The following is an 18,848-nucleotide window of genomic DNA, read 5'->3' as shown; positions in this document are numbered from 1 at the left end:
CCCTATTGGTGCTGTTAGCTTGCTTCCTTTTTGCATTTCTCTCAGCTCAGGCTATGAAAATCAAGGATGTGAGTTTCACTTTTTTTTGGTAGTCAGTTTCACTTGCAAGGGCTCAGCCCTGCAACTTTTGGGTGGCAAAGGGTGCTGGGAGCGCGAGTTGCTGCTGCTGCTGCTCACCTAAAGGTCCCAAGCAGGTCCTCATTGTGCTGGGTGCTGTACAAACATAAAAAAATCCATGACTTGAGATGCTGACAATTTAGATGGCACATGAAGTGTGGGGAAAGTACAGTCAGGTGATCGGGATGTTGGCTGGTGCATACGTTAGGTCCAAGGCTTTTTGGCTGAGGGGATAGCTGGGTAGACGGGGATAACTGAAGGTGGTAGAGACCATGATCTCAGCACAGAAAGACCTGGTTCCTGATTTTATTTCGCTGTGCTATAAAACGATCACAACACAGCACCAGGCCTCTGCATCACACCCTTCTTTGTGTCATCTTGTCGGGATGCCACATTCCAACAAAAGGACGCAATGTCGTGACACTGTGTTGCAGAGCAACATCGCAAGACCTCAAATACTATCAGGGGCTCTTTAATTACCCTACAAGCCAGAGCTGTGGGGCAGCCCCCTGAAAACTCAGGAGCACCCCACAGATTTGGGAGCAATCTGACAACAGTAGCCAGTGACGATGACAGCCGTGTGCATCATCAGGCTGCATGTGATCGTGTTTACAACCTTTCTAGAGGGACGGGATCGGACTCCGTACAGCTGCTCTGCGGGGACTCCGTGTTTCACTATGGGTGACAACTAAGCAATCCGGACCTTAGAGCAAAAGTTTCTGTTCAGGCCAAATGCAATGTCATGTGGGGAAAATGTGAGAAATCCTGAGGGCATTTGAAATAACCTGAATCCTTATGTGACTATTGCCAGTTGTGGCCACACGAGGGCGCAGTGTAAACTGCTTTTTAGGGCCTTGCTGATTCTCTGGCTCCAAACTGCGAGGGTCCAAGCTAGTGAGGTTGCAGCAAAGCCAGCGGAGTGGGATTTTGGGTGTCTCCTGGAAACGGGCCCCAAATTCTTCATTGCGAGAGGGAGAGGCTCCCGAAACAACGGTGCGCGTAGTTAGTCGAACGGCAGGGTTTGCGTTCCAGTCCTCCCCGACATCTTCATTTCATCACCGCTGCCCTCTACTGGAGAGAATCTGAACTGTACAACTGTGTGTCTGCCGCCAAGCACTGCTCTCAGCTTGAGGGAGGTTCTCCGTTTGCTTTAGCGGCAGAGGCCTGTGCTTTGGAAGGAGCTGGAACTGAATTCTATCCCTGCTGCTGCGGATTTGCAGGATAGTCACAACCAGGAAGCTCCTGGATGCTCCAGCATGAGTCACCTTAGGCCTGGCCAGTTCTTAGGGTTGGCGGCGCTATTACCGGGGCAAGAGGGGCTCTGGTTCATGCCAGCCGGGAAACCCACTCCTCCCTTGGTCTGTGAGTGACAGCCAGTCCCAGCCAGGTGCCCTGCGAGGAGAGGGAGACTGCGTGGGCAGAAGACAGAGTCCCCCAGAATGGCTCTGTGCTCAGATGCAGGGCTAGGAGGCTTTGAGCATAAGGCGGATGATGGTACATTAACCCTGCCCCCTTGTATGTTACAAGATGGTCTCTAGCGGCATCTCTGCAGATCAGTCGAGATGCCACAAAATCCAACCTCCAATACAAGGAGAATCTCTTCCCCCAAGGGGGGAAAAACAAGTATCGGGGGGAGAGAAAGCAGGGCAGCAAATCCCTGGGCAGGAAAGGTGTATGTCTGAAACCTCCTTTCCTTGCAATGATACATGAAGTGTGCTTGATGGCAAGCTTTAGCAGAGAGAAGTCATTTGAAAGTCCTTTGCTGGCTTCAGGCCACGTTCAGTGCAATTAGTGAGTTTTCCCCTGGCCAGCAGCAGTTCCATTCAACAATTAAGCCCCCAAATACTTTGTTTAGCTGCTCTTTTATGCATGTACTTTGGGGGCTCGCACAATGGCCAAAGCAGCGTGAACTGTATGGAGAGGAAGGAAGGAAGCCACTCTTCCCACCCACCAAGGGAGCTGGCCAGGACTCCAACCCAGCAAGCACCTCCTCTTTGAATTGCTTTTATTCAATAAATGGCCAATTCCTTTGGGCTTTTAATGTCCGTAAATGAAAAGGCGTTTTCTTGCCTGACGTTTTCTGTGCTCTGGTGTCGCCTGGTGCAGAGACGCCGGCGGCTCCGACCTCTGCTGTCTATGCTTCCAAAGTAGCCATGTGTGTGTTACCCACCCGCCAGAACGTCAGCCTCTTGCTGGGGCTTTCAGAAGGAAATCCTGGCTGGGTTCTATACAGACATCAGGGTCCTTGGCTGAAGGGTGGATAGGCAGCACCAGCCAAGCCACTTGGATTAAAGGATGTCTTCCAGTCCCCAGAGTAGGGCTTTTATCTTGTATCGCAGCGGCTGTCAACCTTTCCAGATGACCGCCCCCCTTTTAGGAGTCTGATTTGTCTTGCGTACCCCAAGTTTCACCTCGTTTAAAAACAACTTGCTTACAAAATCAGACAAGAAAATACAAAAGCATCAGAGCGCGCTACTACTGAGAAACTGCTTTCGTTCTCATTTTTACCATCTCATTCTAAAATAAATCAACTGGAATATAAATATGGTACTTACGTTTCAGTGTACAGCACACAGAGCAGTTTAAACAACTCATTGTCTGTATGAAAATTTTAGTCTGTACCGACTTCGCTAGTGCTTTTTATGTAGCCTGTTGTAAAACTAAGCAACTATCTAGATGAGTTGATGGACCCACTGGAAGAGCTCTGCGTACCCTCAGGGGTATGGGTACCTCTGTATGCACCTCTGTATGCTAGTGGGGCCTGTATGCACACTAAGTCACTGCACCTGATGGCTCTTTTCTCCAACATGCCATGGTTTGAGCTAGGAGTGCGGTGGGCTGCGGGATTTTGGGAGGCAGGCACCCTTTGCTGCAGGGTAAGGGGCTGCAGTCCTTCATTCCCCAGTTCACCCTCTCTGTCTGCTCCTGATGGTCCCCAGCAGTCACGAAACCCTGCAGCCTGTGTTTCCACAGTGATCGGGATAGGCCATGTGGCCAAAGTGACCTCTCTGAGGCAATAGGGAAACAGAAGGAAATTCAGAGCTAACCTTGCCAGGCTAGCAAGCGATTTTAAGTAGCACTGTCACTAGCAGCAGAGAATGTGCTGGGTCAGCTGGGCCCTGGACTTTTCCCGTAGGCTGGTGGGGGAGACTTGAATTGTGGACAAGGCTGAGCTGAAAGGGTGGCAGTCCCCCAAATGATGGACCATCAAACTCAGTGTTTGGGTATTGAACTCCAATGCCTAGTAATGAGTTGGAGAAAGAATGTTTTTGTTAAAGAACCAACCTCTCCCACCAACCCTTTTCGTAAAGGGGTGAGAGCTCATGATACAATTCCTCGGAATGGTCCAGGGACGACCAGATTTGATGTTTCTGATATTTCTATGGTTAAATCTTCAGTGAAAAAGAATCATAGGCGTTTGGGAGGGGAGGGCCTTTTCTTTATTCATTGTGGAAAAGGAAAGCAGCCCAATTTCTAAAAGATCTATTGCACATCACAGATCCATTCCTCTACTTCAGAGGCTCTCAACTTTTCCAGATGACCATCCCTCTTTCAGGAGTCTGATTTGTCTTGTGTACCCCCAAGTTTCACCTCACTTAAAAACTGCTTGCTTACAAAAATCAGATATAAACATACAAAAGTGTCACAGAACCCTACTACTGAAAAATGGCCGACTTTCTCATTTTTGCCATATAATTATAAAATCAATCAATTGGAATATAAATATTGTACTTACATTTCAGTGTTATAGAGTTGTATAAACAAGTCATTGTATGAACTTTTAGTCTGTACTGACTTTTCTAGTGCTTTTTATGTAGCCTGTTGTAAAACAACGCAAATATCTGGATGAGTTGATGGACCCCCTGGAAGAGCTCTGCGTACTCCCAGGGGTACACATACCCCTGGTTGAGAACCGCTGCTCTAGTTTCCTGGTCATTAAGTATTATAATTATTTGCCATCTGTAATTACAGTCGCCCATAGGAGCGCCCGTCATGGAGCAGAATCCCACCATGATAGGCCTGGTACAAACACAGTGCAAAAAGTGGGTCCCATTAATTCAAGTCAGGGATGGAGTGTTTCCTTTTAGAACAGGGGAACTGAGTAGTTTTATTTTGTAGCAGGAAAGGCCTGCCTTCTTTAGTGATTTCATCAGTCTGGGCAGGGCTTTTATGGCCTTGTGGGGTTTTGACTTTTGTGTGTGTGTGTGTGTATCCCTGGCAAAATTCCTGAGTGAGCGGTGATTTTTTTTTTTTTAACAGCCCCTATCCATGCTGCCTGCAAGCCGCTCTCTGATTACCGCTCACTTCCTGAAAGGAGACTTTTCAGCAAAGCCTCTCACTCAAGAGCTGCCGACCTCTGACAGAAGAAGGCTATTCTGCTGTGACTTGAGGAAGAACGACACACACACCCGCAGCCTGGAAAGTTTCTGACACACGCAGGAGGGGGAGAGACGCTTTTGGCTGCGGCTGGGAAGAAGAAGAGACACTGACAGACTAGAAGGGGGGAACAGAAGAAAGAGGGGGAAAAGATAGCCAAGGTAATTCGCTTTCTTAATAACGAAATCTTTGCAGAGCAAATTCTCAGAGGTTGGGTTTGTGGGGGTTATGGGAGGGGGGTTATGCAGATGTTCTTTGAAATCCAAACGGTCTCCGGTTGAAGGAATGAGGCTGAGGAATACTGCATGCTGGAAAAACATTTATGAGAATGAAAATCATGTTCACCCGTCTCCAACATTCAGAGTTTCCATAAAACCTCTGGGTTGTGTTTCAGAGCGGCTGCAAACAGCAGGAGTCAGGCATTTGCTCTCGCTTGCTCCCTGGCTCTCCCAAACACACCAGTCAACTGCTAAGCCCTCTGATTGCACGCTTGTTTGTTCTAAAAGCGGAGTCCCTGTTGCAAAGCGGCTATGGGGTGAAACTCTCAATTACCAAGCCCCAAAGCTGTAATCGGGCTGCAGAATTATATGTTCTTAGCTGCCCTGGTTCCTGAGAATAAGCACACATTGCTTTCTCTCTCTCTCTCTGACTTCATGAGCTGCCAAGGCTTCCTTTCCCTCTTCTACTATGTGGCTTATAAACTGTCTGCCCCCAAAAAGCTACAGTGCCGCTAATTTTGTGAGCCAGCATCAGGCATTTGGCAGTTCGGACTGGTCATATGTTTCTCTGCCTTGATTATATTTTTAAAGGTTTTTTTTTTTTCTAATTTAATCCTCCGGACCATGTTATTTTAAACATCAAGGTAAATGTTAGCGATGGTGAAATGCCAGCAGATTATCTCATTAGGGTTGGTGGAGCTGCACTATAAATAGGAAGGCGTTTATAAAATAACCTTGGCGATCACTTCCAGCAAAATGAAATCAAGAGAGGCACTGAATGCTGGACTGGTGTGAGCACTGCGGAAGGGCTGCTACCCTCTGACTTGGGCGCCAACTAGGGGTGTGCGGCAAGATTTAAATTTTCAAATTGGGGCCAGAGCTGTTCTCAGCAGTGATTTGGTCCAGTATCACAGTGGCTGTAAGCCTTGAGTTTCTCTAATGGCAGCTGATACCGATTTCCATGGGAGAAGACTCGCTCTCATCCTCGGACACACCAGCCAGACGGGATTTCTATCCCGGGTTTATCCATTTCCGTCAGTAGGGTTTAGACTTTGACAGCTCAGGGTCTGGCGTCAGCTGTGCGGAGGGTCACGAGGGTTCTTGGGGTCTGTGATTTCTGTTGGTCTTTTGGTTTGGATCCGTCATAGACGCTTGGAAGCCGTGGGAAACAGAAAGGACTTATTGGGCCATCTTGTCGATTTCCCCAGCCGGCGCAAGATTCCGTCTGTTCGCCAGGGCTTTTCTCAGTCTAGTTTTAAATGTCTCCATCAGTGACACTCTCTCCACTTCTCTTGGGAGACTGTTCCGCTGAATGATAGTTTGCAGCGTTGTTGTTGTGTCTGTGGTGGTCCCAGCCGGTCCCGGGTTTCCACAGAATTATAGACAGGCATCATTTGCTATGGGGCAAGGGGGCAGTTGATCCCCTAAACCTTGGTTTGCCCCTGTGCGACTTTTATAGGTCTATATGCTTGATTATGTCTTCCACCCACACCCCCACCCGGACCTGCATGACATAATATCACATATAATGTTCTCTTTGCTGCCACAGCTTTGTCCTCGCCCAGAATTTTTCTGAAATGATCCCCTGATTATAGACCTCGCTGTCAGGGAGAGTTCCTTATATTAAACATACCACGTGTTTCCTTTGCTCCATTTCATCCAATTATCCTCAGTTATACCCCACTGGGCCTCCCTGTACATTCCTTTCCCCTCCTTGATGCTTAAACCTTCCAGACACTTATTTGGTTCTCCGGCCCTACTCGCTCTTCGCCGTATGGTCAAAATCACACACATTTTGTGCTTGTAATCTTCTGGGTGAACCAACCCCTTTGCCCAGTTCACAAGGACAAGGCACCGGAGGCAGAAGACTTGTCATTTGGGCACGGAATGCCCCAAACAAAACCCACGATAAAGAGAGCTGTTAGATTCAGGGAGGGCTATTAGCTGACCCGGGGTATACAGATTCCCCCCTCCCATACAAGGAATTTAAATGTGCTTTAAGCAGCCACATGGAATAACCAGCAATGCTTGATTTCCTGTACGTAAAATGTAGAGGTCACAGGTGGTGTGTGTTAGTTTAGGCAACCGGCCACTAGAGGGCAACACCAAGTGCAAAGAACCCATTGGCCCTAAGATGGGTCACCGAGCCCCTGACAATGGAGGAATAAAATGCTCTGCCGCTCAGGCAGAGTGGGGTGACCCAGAGGGGGAGGGGAGCATTTATGGCCACGGTCAGTCCTGGCTGCCCACCAGGTGAGGACTGTGCGGCTTCGAGGCAGCCTCAACCAGTGGGGGAGTCTTTTGACTTCAGCGGGAATTGTATTGGGGCCCAGTGAGCAGAGAACATCAGTTAGTGGGATGGGTCCGTCCGTATCGAAAGCTTATCCAGGCCTCCCCTTAACTCTGAAAACCTCCATAGACCAACTCTGAGTTCATTCCAAGCCAGAAATGCCACGGGAAGTGCCTCTCCGACATTTGTCACTTCCCAAACCCCTGTGTCCCGGAAGCACAGGGGCAGTGCCAATCAGATTAAAACCCCCAGGAAGCGAACCAAAGTTCCTCAGCTTTCAGAAAGGTTCAAGGCAGATTTGGATTTTTATGGTGAAGTTTAGGCTCAGATGTCTGGGTGATGCAGGAACCAGAAAGAACAGCTTCACTCTCAGATTCCGGGCAAGGTTTGCGGGGTGGCTAGTTAGGAAAACCATCTTCTGGTTTGTAAGCCGATCAGATCTGATGTGGAATCATTCCAACGTGAGAAACACGGGAACCCACAGGGCCATTTTTAGGGTCAGTCTCCAAAGCTGAATCACATTGAAACTGTCTTCAGACCTAATCCAAGGTGTTAATAGTAACTGAGATGAGAAATACTTAGTTTGATGGTATCTCTTTACAATCAGCATAACTTCATTGAAGTTAGTGGAGCTGCTACATCAGTTGACACCAGCTGAGGATCTGACTGTTCTCCGGTGATGCTGGTTGTTTGTTTTTTGGTTTCGCTCAGCATGGGCAGCGAAAACATGGGCCAATGCTGTCGCTTTTGGGTTTCCAACACTTCTTCACACAACGCACAGTCAATCTGTGGAACTCCTTGCCAGAGGATGTTGTGAAGGCCAAGACTATAACAGGTGTGATAGACCCAGGACAGTTGGGTACAACAAAGTAGTCGAAGACAGATATACTGGCCCCTGGATTAGCAGTTTTCTGTTCCCTGACTGACCAGAGCAGGGGCTGCTATAGACTAATGAGAACACCTGACTCCAATTAACCTGCAAAGAGTCAGGTGAGTCCATTAAGGTAATATGAACACCTGACTCTAATTAAGGCCCTGCTGATACTATAAAAAGGGCTCACTCCAGTCAGGCGGGGGGGAGCCAGAGGAGAGGAAGTGCGGCTGAAGGGCTGGTTAATGAAGACACCCCAAACCATTGGTAAGGGAGCCCTAAGGTAAGGGGGAAGAAGGGAGAAGCAGGAGAGCTGTGGGGAAGTGGCCCAGGGAAATGTAGCAACTCTGGCAGTGAAAGGTCGGCTGCCAACAGCTGCTGCCATTAGGGTCCCTGGGCCGGAACCCGGAGTAGAGGGGGGGCCTGGGTTCCCCCCAACCCGCCACTACAGGAACAGCTCCTGGGAAGGGAAGACAGGCCCCTGTCAGGACAGGAGGCTAAACTGTTCTGAAATAAGCCCTAGAGACAACAGAGACTGTGGGAGTTCTCTCACCAACCTCCTTGCTGCCTTATGAAAAGGGCTCAGTAGACTGTAACCCTGGCTCTAGAGAGAGAAGGGCTACGTGGAGGGTCGCAGTGAGCCACTGAGGCTAGCGTAAACCGCCTAGAAGTGCGGGACCCACAGTGACAAGGTCAGAGCTCTGCCACACAGGGTTCAAAAAAGAACTAGATACATTCATGGAGGATAGGTCCATCAGTGGCGATTAGCCAGGGCTAGTGTCCCTAGCCTCTCTTTGCCAGAAGCTGGGAATGGACAACAGCAGATGGTTCACTTGGTGATCACCTGTTCTGTTCATTCCCTCTGGGGCACCTGGCATTGGCCACTGTCAAAAGACAGGATACTGGGCTAGATGGGCCTGTGGTCTGACCCAAGATGTCTGTTCTTCTGTTCCATTTTCAGTTAATTTTTTAAAGAAAAAACAAATCACTAACAGGATTCTGCTCCTTTTAGGTTTGCAAAACCCTACTGAATGCAAAACCTACATAGATATTGGTCCTAACATGAGTTGATCTTAGTGCCCGCAATACCCGGAGTTTTGCCATGCAATGGCACCAGGATTTCACCCTTCAGTTGAAACAAGAACAAAAGAACTAGTTCAGTCCCCTGTCCAGCTATCAGCCCCATATTCCAAAGTGATGAACCGCGGTGTCTTGCTGGTGACTGGGCATAGATAGCCTTTGAGTTGCAGCTACCTCATTAGAAACCTACATGTTTTGGCAAGTCAAAGCGTTCTCTGCCATGTCTCATCAAATCTAAATCGTTTGGCTGACATGCATCCTCCAGGAGAGAGCCCACAGACGGGGGAGAAGAGGACCCTAAAATCTTGGCAGGTGAGAGCCATCGGAGCTGACCGCTCATGCGCCCATCAGGAGAGAGATTTGGAGCTCAGAGCGGGAGGCAAGAGACATGACCTGCAAACCCCGTGACTCCATGAGATCCATATAGAAGCCAGGGCCCAGCAGTGTGACTCCCCATTCCCTCTGCAATGCTTCCAGGGCAGCACTCCTCCTCAGGGCCGTACCGTCACTGGCTCTCCTGCTGCTCTAAGGTACCTTTCCCCTGCCCTCCAGAAGCTGCTTGGGCCAGCGTTGACTCCAACCTTGATTTCCACTCACCAATCTATTGGGAGTTGAAGAGCGTGGGTGTTCCTTCCCTCACGCTCCTCTCTACTTCCAGCTCCCTCCGTCAGACACGCTCCCCTCATGATGTGTGGGACTTTCAGCCACCATCCGTCTGCATCTGACTTGGATGGTGTATACCTCAGGGCAGTGACAACACACATTTGCACAGGGCCAAGCCAGAAAAATAATAGTGAGAGTTGCAGTGCCGCGGAGAAGGAAGCGCTCGGTCAAGCAAGCCCACCCTCAACTAGTGGGGGACCGGTTCCCCGCAGTGTATTGTCCGGGTCATTTTTAAGTGATGTAAACAATGAAAGCAGTGACCAGTTCCCTCCTGTCAGCCTCGCAGATCTCAGCAGTAAGAAGCTTTTCCTGCTATTTAGTGTAGATTTTCCTTTGCTTAATTTCATCCCTTAGGTCCTAGAGCGGTGATACTCGCTCAGAACCCCATAACCGTGCCCCTCAGCCCCTCCCTAGTGTTACTTTAGTCAGCTAGCACATCCCAGAATAGTCAGAGATTCTAAGGGCAGAAGGGATGGTTGTGATCAGCCTGACCTCCTGCATAACATGGGCCATAGGATGTCCATGAAATTAATTTCTGTTTGAGCAGAGCCTACAGTACAGTCTTGATCCAAAAATTGCCAGTGGTGGAGAATTTACCAGTACCCCTGGTAAATTGTTCCAGTGGTTACTTACCCTCCTGTTAAAAACTCGTACCTTATTTCTAGACTTTCTGCTTCCAGCCATTGGATCTTGTTATATCTTTGTCTGCTAGATTGTGGAGCCCAGGATCAAAGTTGACTAGATGACCTCCTGAGGTCTCTTTCAACCCTGATATTCCACAATTCTATGATTCTATTATTCTAAGTTCTGTTCACCAAGCAGGTACTTATGGACTGTTATCAAGTCACCCCTTAACCTTCTCTTGGTTAAGCTAAATAGGTTGAGCTCCCAGAGTCTCTCACTAGAAGGCCGATTTTCTCATCCTTCAATGATTCCCGTGGCTCTTCCCTGAACCCTCTCCGATTTATCAACGTCCTGCTTGAGTTATGGCCACCAAACTGGACACGGTATTTCAGCAGCGGTCGAACCAGTGCCAAGAGGAATAACAGCCTTCCTACTCGCGCGTGCCCTGTGTGTGTATCCAAGGGTGGCATTAGCTCTTTTGGCCCCAGCCCTGGGAGCTCCTGTTCGGCTGATTATCCTCCATGATTCCCCAGAGGTCAGAGTCGCTGCATCCCAGCCCAGTCCCAGGTTTTGAGTACAGCCGGGCACCCACTTTAATCCGGCTCCACTTGCTGCCTTGGCGCGTCACTGTCCAGCATGAAACAGCTGCTGCGCTCCACTCCAGAGGGGGCGAAGTGATCGCCGTACATGGCGGTTAAAATACACAGGGATGACAGGCGCGGTGGAGTTGCAAGGCACTGCCCTAGCTCTCGTCCTGCATCCCCGCGTCGGGCTCGGCACTGAAGTTCTTCCTCTGAAGTAATCAGCGGGACTTGTGCTTGAAAGAAGAGATCGAGACTGGTGCTGCGGTGGGGCGGTCACTGTGCCACCCGGCGAGCCTGTGGGCTTGAATCTCCATGGCCCTGCACCTTATGCAGGTATTAACACCCGGGCACAGGGGGCGTATAAGGCTACCATGGTCGTCTATCTTGCACAGGTGCTGATGGCTGCACAAGGCTCTAGGCAGTGGAGAATCAGGCCATGAGATTTTGTTTGTAGGAGGGGCAGGTGGGGGTGTTTCGCGGCCTGTGTAGAACCATGAATGCTCCATCCTTTTCCAAGCCTTGACACAGTTATTGCGAGCAAAGGAGAGCCGGCGACACTGCTGGGTTTCGCGGACGCTGCGGGTGGCCAAGGAAGGGGGATGGGGGCAGTGAGAGGAGTGGGAGGGAAGCTGCCTTCTCTGACACCCAAGAAGGTGGTGAGTCCATATTTCCTGCCCACCCCGAACCCCATAAACTGTAAGGAGCATAGTGGGGCCATTCACAGTTGCACACAGTGCAGCTTATGTCTGAGGACGGGATGCCAGAGCCGGCGAGCCCACTGAACTGCAAACAATTAAGCAGTCAAAGCTCCAGTTTATGGGAGCGGGTGCAGGGGCCACAGAGCTGGTGTGGAGGCCCTGAGTGCCAAATGATCAGTCTGCACAGTTGAACGGTAACGACTCGAGCAGGTGTTTGTGGCTCTGGATCCGGTGGAAATAGGGTTTGCTGATTTTTTTTTATTATGGTTGTATCCTGAAGCTCTCTTTGTCAGGTGAGACTGTAATAAACACATGTGTGCACACACACGCACACATTCCATCTGTCCCATGTTCTCACACACACACACACACACACACACACACACACACAGGTTCCATCTGTCCCATGTTCTCACACACACACACACACACAGGTTCCATCTGTCCCATGTTCTCTCACACACACACAAACACACACAGACACGTTCCATCTGTCCCATGTTCTCTCTCTCTCTCACACACACACACACACACACACACACAGGTTCCATCTGTCCCATGTTCTCACACACACACACACACACACACACACACACAGGTTCCATCTGTCCCATGTTCTCTCACACACACACACAGACACGTTCCATCTGTCCCATGTTCTCTCTCTCTCACACACACACACACACACACACACACATGTTCCATCTGTCCCGTGTTCTGACCCACACACACACATGGAATCACCGAATCGTAGGACTGGAAGGGACCTCGAGAGATCAGCTAGTCCAGCCCCCTGCACTCCTGGCAGGACCAAGTCTTACATATACACGTTAGATGGGCAGGGCTAGATTTTCAAAAGAACTCAGGGTCAGATTTTCAAGTGCTCGGCCCTTATAATTGTGTAGCACACCCAGCACAGGTGGCAGACACAGACACATGTGTAGAGAGATTTATCTGTGTAGATGGAATACATACCTAGTCATGCAGGCATGGGAGTGGCAAATACACGGACAAACACGTGTAGTTGGTACACACACACAGAGACATACATGTGTTTAGGTGGCACACATGCAAAGATGGTGCACAAGAATGTAGATGGCACACATACGTGTGCATGGATGACACACACACAGGCAGAGATGGCACATATCCTTGTATGTGTAGATGGCACACACAGACTTACACACTTATGCATAGATGGCACACGTGTGCATAGAGGCATGCACATGTGTGGATGGCACACGGACATATAAGTGTCGGTGGCACCTACACACGCACAAGCTGATGTGTTGATGGCCCACACACTTGTACAAAGGTGGCGTGTGTGTACCCACGCTTCGATGGCATGCGCACACGCCGATGGCAGATACGGTCGCTCAGTGACTGCCTGTTCTTTTCTTTTTTTTCCACTGCCGTTTTGTAACGGCTGAAGCCAGTGAGGAGTGTGGTGGCTGGGGGCCAGCAAGTCTGGGTCACATGGAACGGCTCCAAGCCATTGCATAACTCCTGTCTGAGAGGGGACCTGCCTGGGAACGCTTAGCTTCATCTCCTTAAAGAAAAAGACGTCCCGAGGCCGGTGTCTCCTTGGAGGGCAGGAGCTTCCTGCATCACTCAGTCCACAGCTGTCTTATCTCTGGCCTAGGGGGTTAACCTGGGTGGACCAAGGACTAGGGTTCAGACTGGGTGCGGACGCTGCCATGTGAGGCAGGACAGGAGGCACTGCCCCCACGTCTACAGCACCTCCCAGATCAGGCTCTCAAAGCACTGTACAAGGGAGCTGGACAAGTAACATGATCCCCGTGGGACAGATGAGGAAAGCGAGGCAGACAGGTCAAGTGATGCCTCCAAGGTCACAGAGCAGGTCAGTGGCAGAGCAGGGAAGAGATCCCAGGACTCCCTTGCCCGCTGTCCTGGACTCGGCTGCCTCCCACTAAAATGCGGTGCCTTCTGCCCCAGGCCTGGGGGAATCAAAGCCCTGGTCTCCTGGCTGGCGTTCTCTCCCCAGCAAGAGCAGCGCTGAGCGAGGGCTGAGTTCTTAATGACTTCTGCGTTGGCTCCTTGCTTGAGGCTGTGTGGGGAGGGAGGGAAGCGAAGGGTAACTGCGTTCTCACCTGTGGAGCCCGAACGGGCCTGCCGGGAGCTTAGGAGAATGAACCCAGACACGTTAAACTCCCCGTGCTGGCCGGCAGCCAGGGCAGCCCCGGAGAGCTGCGCTTGTCCAGCATTGCCCAGCTGGACTCACCAACGCCTTCAGTATCTTCCTAGAGAGCCAGGAGCGTGCAGGATGCAGGGAGACAGCGGAGCAGGAGCCATGAGAAATGGGATCTGCTCGGAGGGCTCCATGTCAAAGGCAAGCAGGCAGGTTGGTCTTGAGAGGCTTTTTCTAACCCAGCTATTCCCTTCAAGTCCTTATGCCCTCACCTTGGCAGGCAGGAGATTCTCCGGCTCTGAGCCTGCTGGTGTCTCCTGCGATCCTCCTTCTGTTTCAGCTCCTTATAGCCCTCCTGCACCCCCAGAGAAACGGATCCCAGCGCAACCAATCGGGCTGTTGTGGCCAGTCCAGGCGCTCAGATACTGCCATGATCGGCGTCAGCAGAACCCCCCAGCTAGACAGCCACCTGCAAGGCGACACCGCCACCCAGGGGTGTAGGAGACTCCAGACAGACGTGCACACCATTCACTTCTGGGGCTGATACTTTCATTTCCCTGATGTGTGAGTGGCAGGCCGGTTGCCTTGTTCCGCCAAGCTGGAGCCAACAACTTGCTACATTTGAGGCATGTGAGACCTTCGCAATGAGAGGCAAAGCTACTTGATGGGGTTTGGATTTGGTTAAAAACTCAGAAAAGGGCTCATTTCCCTCAACAAAATAACTAAAACAAAATTCAATTTTAAAATTCCCATGTTTTATGAATTTTTCACTTCAATACAGACCGGTCTGGCTGTGCGTCTCATCCTGCCGAACGGATTCAGTCGCATGGGGCCGAACGGCCAGTCGGATTCAGTCGCATGGGGCCGAACGGCCAGTCGGATTCAGTCGCATGGGGCCGAACGGCCAGTCGGAGTCGGTGACTTGGTGGTATTGCACCATGCTACCAAGCCTAGCAGGACAGCCTGTTTCTCCTTTCAAAGAGCAGAGAACAAAGATGCACAGTTGGTTGATAGGAATGAGTTTGTCACATGTCTGGGAAATTTATGTTCAAAATAATAATCATCCTAATAAAGAGAGGCTTGACAAGGGGGTGCAGCCCTTGAGGATGGTGTCCTCTCTGTGGTGGGTTCACTGGTAGCTTAGGGGTGCTGTGCAGGTGGGCCATGAGGAACGAATTAAGGGCTGTCCCTGGAGATCCAGCCATGACCTCCCTTCAGCTACTGCCTGGCAAAGCTAACAGCGGCTCTGGCTTTTGGCTTTCAAGAAATGCCAATCCCCCGTTAAGCAATTTGGAGTTCTCTTGATCACAAATTTCTCAGCTTTCACATTTTATCTGAGTGATCCCTGCAGGTTTTTTCCTTTCATAGGAACACAGAAATCAGACCAATGGCCCAGCTCAGTGGCTTATTTCCATCAGTGGACACAACTCCAGTCTTCAGAGCTGATAATGAACAATTATACAATAATCTGTGATATTGGCCTTGGTTACTCTATAACCCTGAGCAGAGTAACACAGACTAGGTTTGGGACTGCAGTTTGGGACAACACAGAACTATCCTTCCTTCACCTTTTGACTGGATTGGTCCATGTCTGGGAGCCATATTTCAGCAAAGGCTCCAAACCAGAGTTGGTAATGAAAGAGCAGGTAATGAAAGGCTGGTTTTCAGAGAGAAGAGATTATGATAATCTCTGGATGAGTCTATGGCTATTTGGGTGAACTCTGAACCTCTCCTGCTGCAAGGTCTTTGCTTTGCAACAGTCCTGGGTCCTTCCTCGGTTCAGGTCCTTGTTCATCTTTCTGGTCTTGGTCATTAGCAGTAGTGATAGGAGTGGAGCAGATTGATGGGGCAGTTTGGTTTACGGTGATTGTTTATGATGAGAAATCTTGGAGTAAGGAAACTATCCGGCTGGATGGTGCCTACCTCTGGTACTTATGGCCCTGAGCACCTCAATCTTTCAGGCACTGATCCTCCCAGCACCCCTGTGTTTTGGGGAAGTGCTATTTTACTGAGGCACAGAGAGACTAAGACGATGTCTACATTCCCACTTTTGTCGGTCAGGGGTGTGAAAAATACACTCCCATAAGTTTCACTGACAAAAGTGCTGATGTGGACGGCGTTATGTCGGCAGGAGAGGCTCTCCCACCGACACAGCTTCCGCCGCTCGTTGGGGGTGGTTTAATTACGCCGGCAGGAGAGCACTCTCTGTCGGCACAGAGCAGCTACACCGGAGACCTTGCAGAGTTACAGCTGTGCTGCTGTGAGGTCCAGAGTGTAGATATCGCCTGGGTGATTTGCCCAAGGTGACCCAGGAAGTGTGTGACAGAGCAGGGAATTGGAGCCAGGTCCCACAAGTTCCAGTCTAGCACCTTAAACCCCTGGAACATCCTCCTCCTCTGGGCTGTGTGCTCCCGATCTAATTATATCGACCACCCGCACTGGATCTGGGCAGCAGACTCGGGGCATTAACTGAGTGCTCTGTGGTTGAGTTCCTCTGGTTTTGAGAGTGTATCCAGCCTGCATGAACTGTTACTGCATTGTGACGGCATAGACAAAGGCCAGGTATGACCCATTCATTCATTATTTAGCTAAGAGAACAACACTGTCTGGAAGTTCTGATTCTGGAGCTTTATGTTCGCCTTGTTTTCAGCAGCTGACGCCGCACATCAGGGAAGGTGTGTTGGTGGAAGGGGGATGGGGAGAGGCTGGCAAGAGGGGCTCACAAGTATTTCCTCCAACCGGGGCATGCTGGAAGCAGAAATCTGCCTTTGTCTTTATTTCTCGAAAAGGGAAAGGGACACCTGAGCTCATAAATTGCAAACGCTGGATGAGAAACCTGGAACCAGCAAGCCCCTGCGTCTTTAAAAGCATTTAAGTTCCTCTCCTCTGCACTAGGAGGCACCTTGAACCTTCCTCTTGGGCCAAATCAGAGCCCATCTGCTTTCTATTACCTTCCCATCCAGCTGCCTCTGAAGCCAAAAAGCCAGGCTTTCAGGGAATTCTGTCTGCAGACCCGATGTTGAAATTAGTAACAGTTGTCCTTTCTGTCTGTCTGTCTGTCTTTCTGTCTTTCTGTCTTTCGAGCCAGGGATCCAAACAGCCGCCTTGTACTCACGCCACAGCCCAAGAGTTCACACAGTGAAATCCGCCTTGGCACCCGCCGCGGGGAGTGTTCGCTCTCAGGCAGCGCCTGCCAAGTACAATGAATTCCTAGGAAAGGAGCAAATCGGAACCGACCCAAGTGAGGCAGGCACGAGACCCGGAGAGGTCACGCTGTACCCTGGACTTCTTCACTGCTGGACATGGCCCCGCCTCATAAGATCCGAAGAGACTGCTGCACCCCCGCCCCCCGTGCACAGATCCGGGGTCTTCCTGCCTGTTTGTGCCTGTGTATTATTGACATCCTGAAAGCTAAAGCTTGACACGAACGTTATGGAAAACTTTATACATATTAAAGAAACTGAGGAGCCCGCTGGTCTTCCAGCTTCCCTCCTCCTCTGCTGCTTCTTTCCCTCCCATGATAAAGGGTCATTGGGGGTCTCAGAGGTGGGGTGCTGTGGAAACGGGGATGCTTTTCACCCCCCTGGGCATGAGGGAATCAACGCTTGGGCCCTCCCCCCCCTCTGCCGTTCAGGGGAATTTTACAGCTCTAATTCCCAACCTGTGGTGCTAAAAACAGACTTTCCTCCCTGTGAGGTCAAGGGTTGATGGGCTCTCCCTGCTCTCTAGCCTCTCCCAGGCTTTGATGCCTTTGGGGATGAGGGCGCTGCTAACATAAATGAGAGGGAGGGAAAGATGGAGGGGATAGGAGGGAGGTCAGAAGTCATGACCGCTGCAGCTCAGGGTCCTGGAGATGTGGAAGAGTGCCAGGAAATAATAGCCGCTTTGAGGAAGCTGGTTCAACAACGGAAAAACAAGACAAATTAGGAGTGTAAAGCCCAGAGGAAATATACTTCAGCCGAGAGGCTTTCTGTCCAGAAACCCTGGAAGTAGGACAAAGTTTAAGAGCTGGAATCTCAAAGCTTAATAGAGTCTAAAAATGCTGACTTAGGAGAGCCAGAGCATGCTGGGCTTTTGCTTCCCTTCTCGCTTGTGCAGTTTCAATCACGCAGCTTTAAGGGGAATCACGACGGACAAGCTCTGAGGTTTTGCGTCAGTTTGGCTGCATGATTACGATTGCTGCTCTCTTAAATTTACTCTCCGTTCACCGGTACAGCTGGAGATCTTGTTGCGATGTGGCAACATCACTAGGTTGGACGCCGCTACGTCACTGCCTCGTGATCCCACAGCATGGGCCACATCGGCCTTACATCATTGAGAGGTGGGATCAGGGATAGTCCTGCCTACCAGCCCCCTAGATTTCTCTGTTCTTGGTGACCAGAGGAACCCAAGGTCAAGCTTTGGCCAGCTATTCTTCGGCCATGTACTTACTTCACTGAGGCTATGGCATAATTGGGAGATGATGGTTTCTGCGTAGGATGCGACAGGCATGGACAGTTGTGTTCTATCTGCATACACTTGGCATTTGAACCCAGGGTTTCTAATAGTCTTCTCGACATGTGTGAGACGATAAAACCTTGTAGGACTCCTCCAATGAGAACCCAAGAGACAGAACTGAAGATACCCATTACAACTCGGTGAGTTTGGATTGAGAGGTGCCAGGAATGCACTTCCCCGCTGTCCATAGCAAAGAAGCGATCGTTTAATAACACAACCAAGGTCATCTCTGACTCATACCTGGCCTGCCATTTAAAGGGATACAGAATGTTGATGGCAGTCAGGTGTGGTTGGAATCGTAGCTTCTCATCCACCTTATTTAGAAATGGGAGGTTAGACACCAGCCTACAGATAGACATACTGGATAGTTGGCCAAGTGTGTGTCAAGTGATCGTTTCTTAATTACTAGCTGGAGTTTGCCAGGCTTTGAGAGGGAAGACATCTACATTCATCCAAGGAGACATAAATTAACCAAGGAGCCCAAGAGTCCTTAATAAGCCAAAAAGGGCATGGGACAAAGTTGCATGTGGTGCCTCTGAGATCTTGCAGTGCTTCCAGGACTTCATCCGATATGAAGAGTCCAAATCCATGGGGACGGAAATGGAATCACGGGTTCTGTATGTGTCCATCGGTATATCTCAGGAGTCCTCTTGGATTAGTGTGACCTGATCTGAGATGAA

At 50.2% G+C, this 18,848-nt stretch overlaps 1 protein-coding gene across 1 annotated transcript in view; it reads left to right on the top strand.

The window, feature by feature from the left end:
• The window catches only part of ADAMTS10 (ADAM metallopeptidase with thrombospondin type 1 motif 10), a 132,592-nt gene that overhangs the window by 25,752 nt on the left and 87,992 nt on the right, over positions 1-18,848 (top strand). The window contains exon 2 of the mRNA XM_039515612.1: positions 4,378-4,655. The gene's annotated coding sequence lies outside the window, so the exon portion shown is untranslated. The remainder of the gene's footprint in view (positions 1-4,377; positions 4,656-18,848) is intronic.

The sequence above is a fragment of the Mauremys reevesii genome, linkage group 26 (assembly GCF_016161935.1).
Source record: "Mauremys reevesii isolate NIE-2019 linkage group 26, ASM1616193v1, whole genome shotgun sequence".
Classification (NCBI taxonomy): domain Eukaryota; kingdom Metazoa; phylum Chordata; order Testudines; family Geoemydidae; genus Mauremys; species Mauremys reevesii.
The sequence above is the reverse complement of the archived record's forward strand: the minus strand, read 5'-3'. Positions and strand labels throughout refer to the sequence as shown.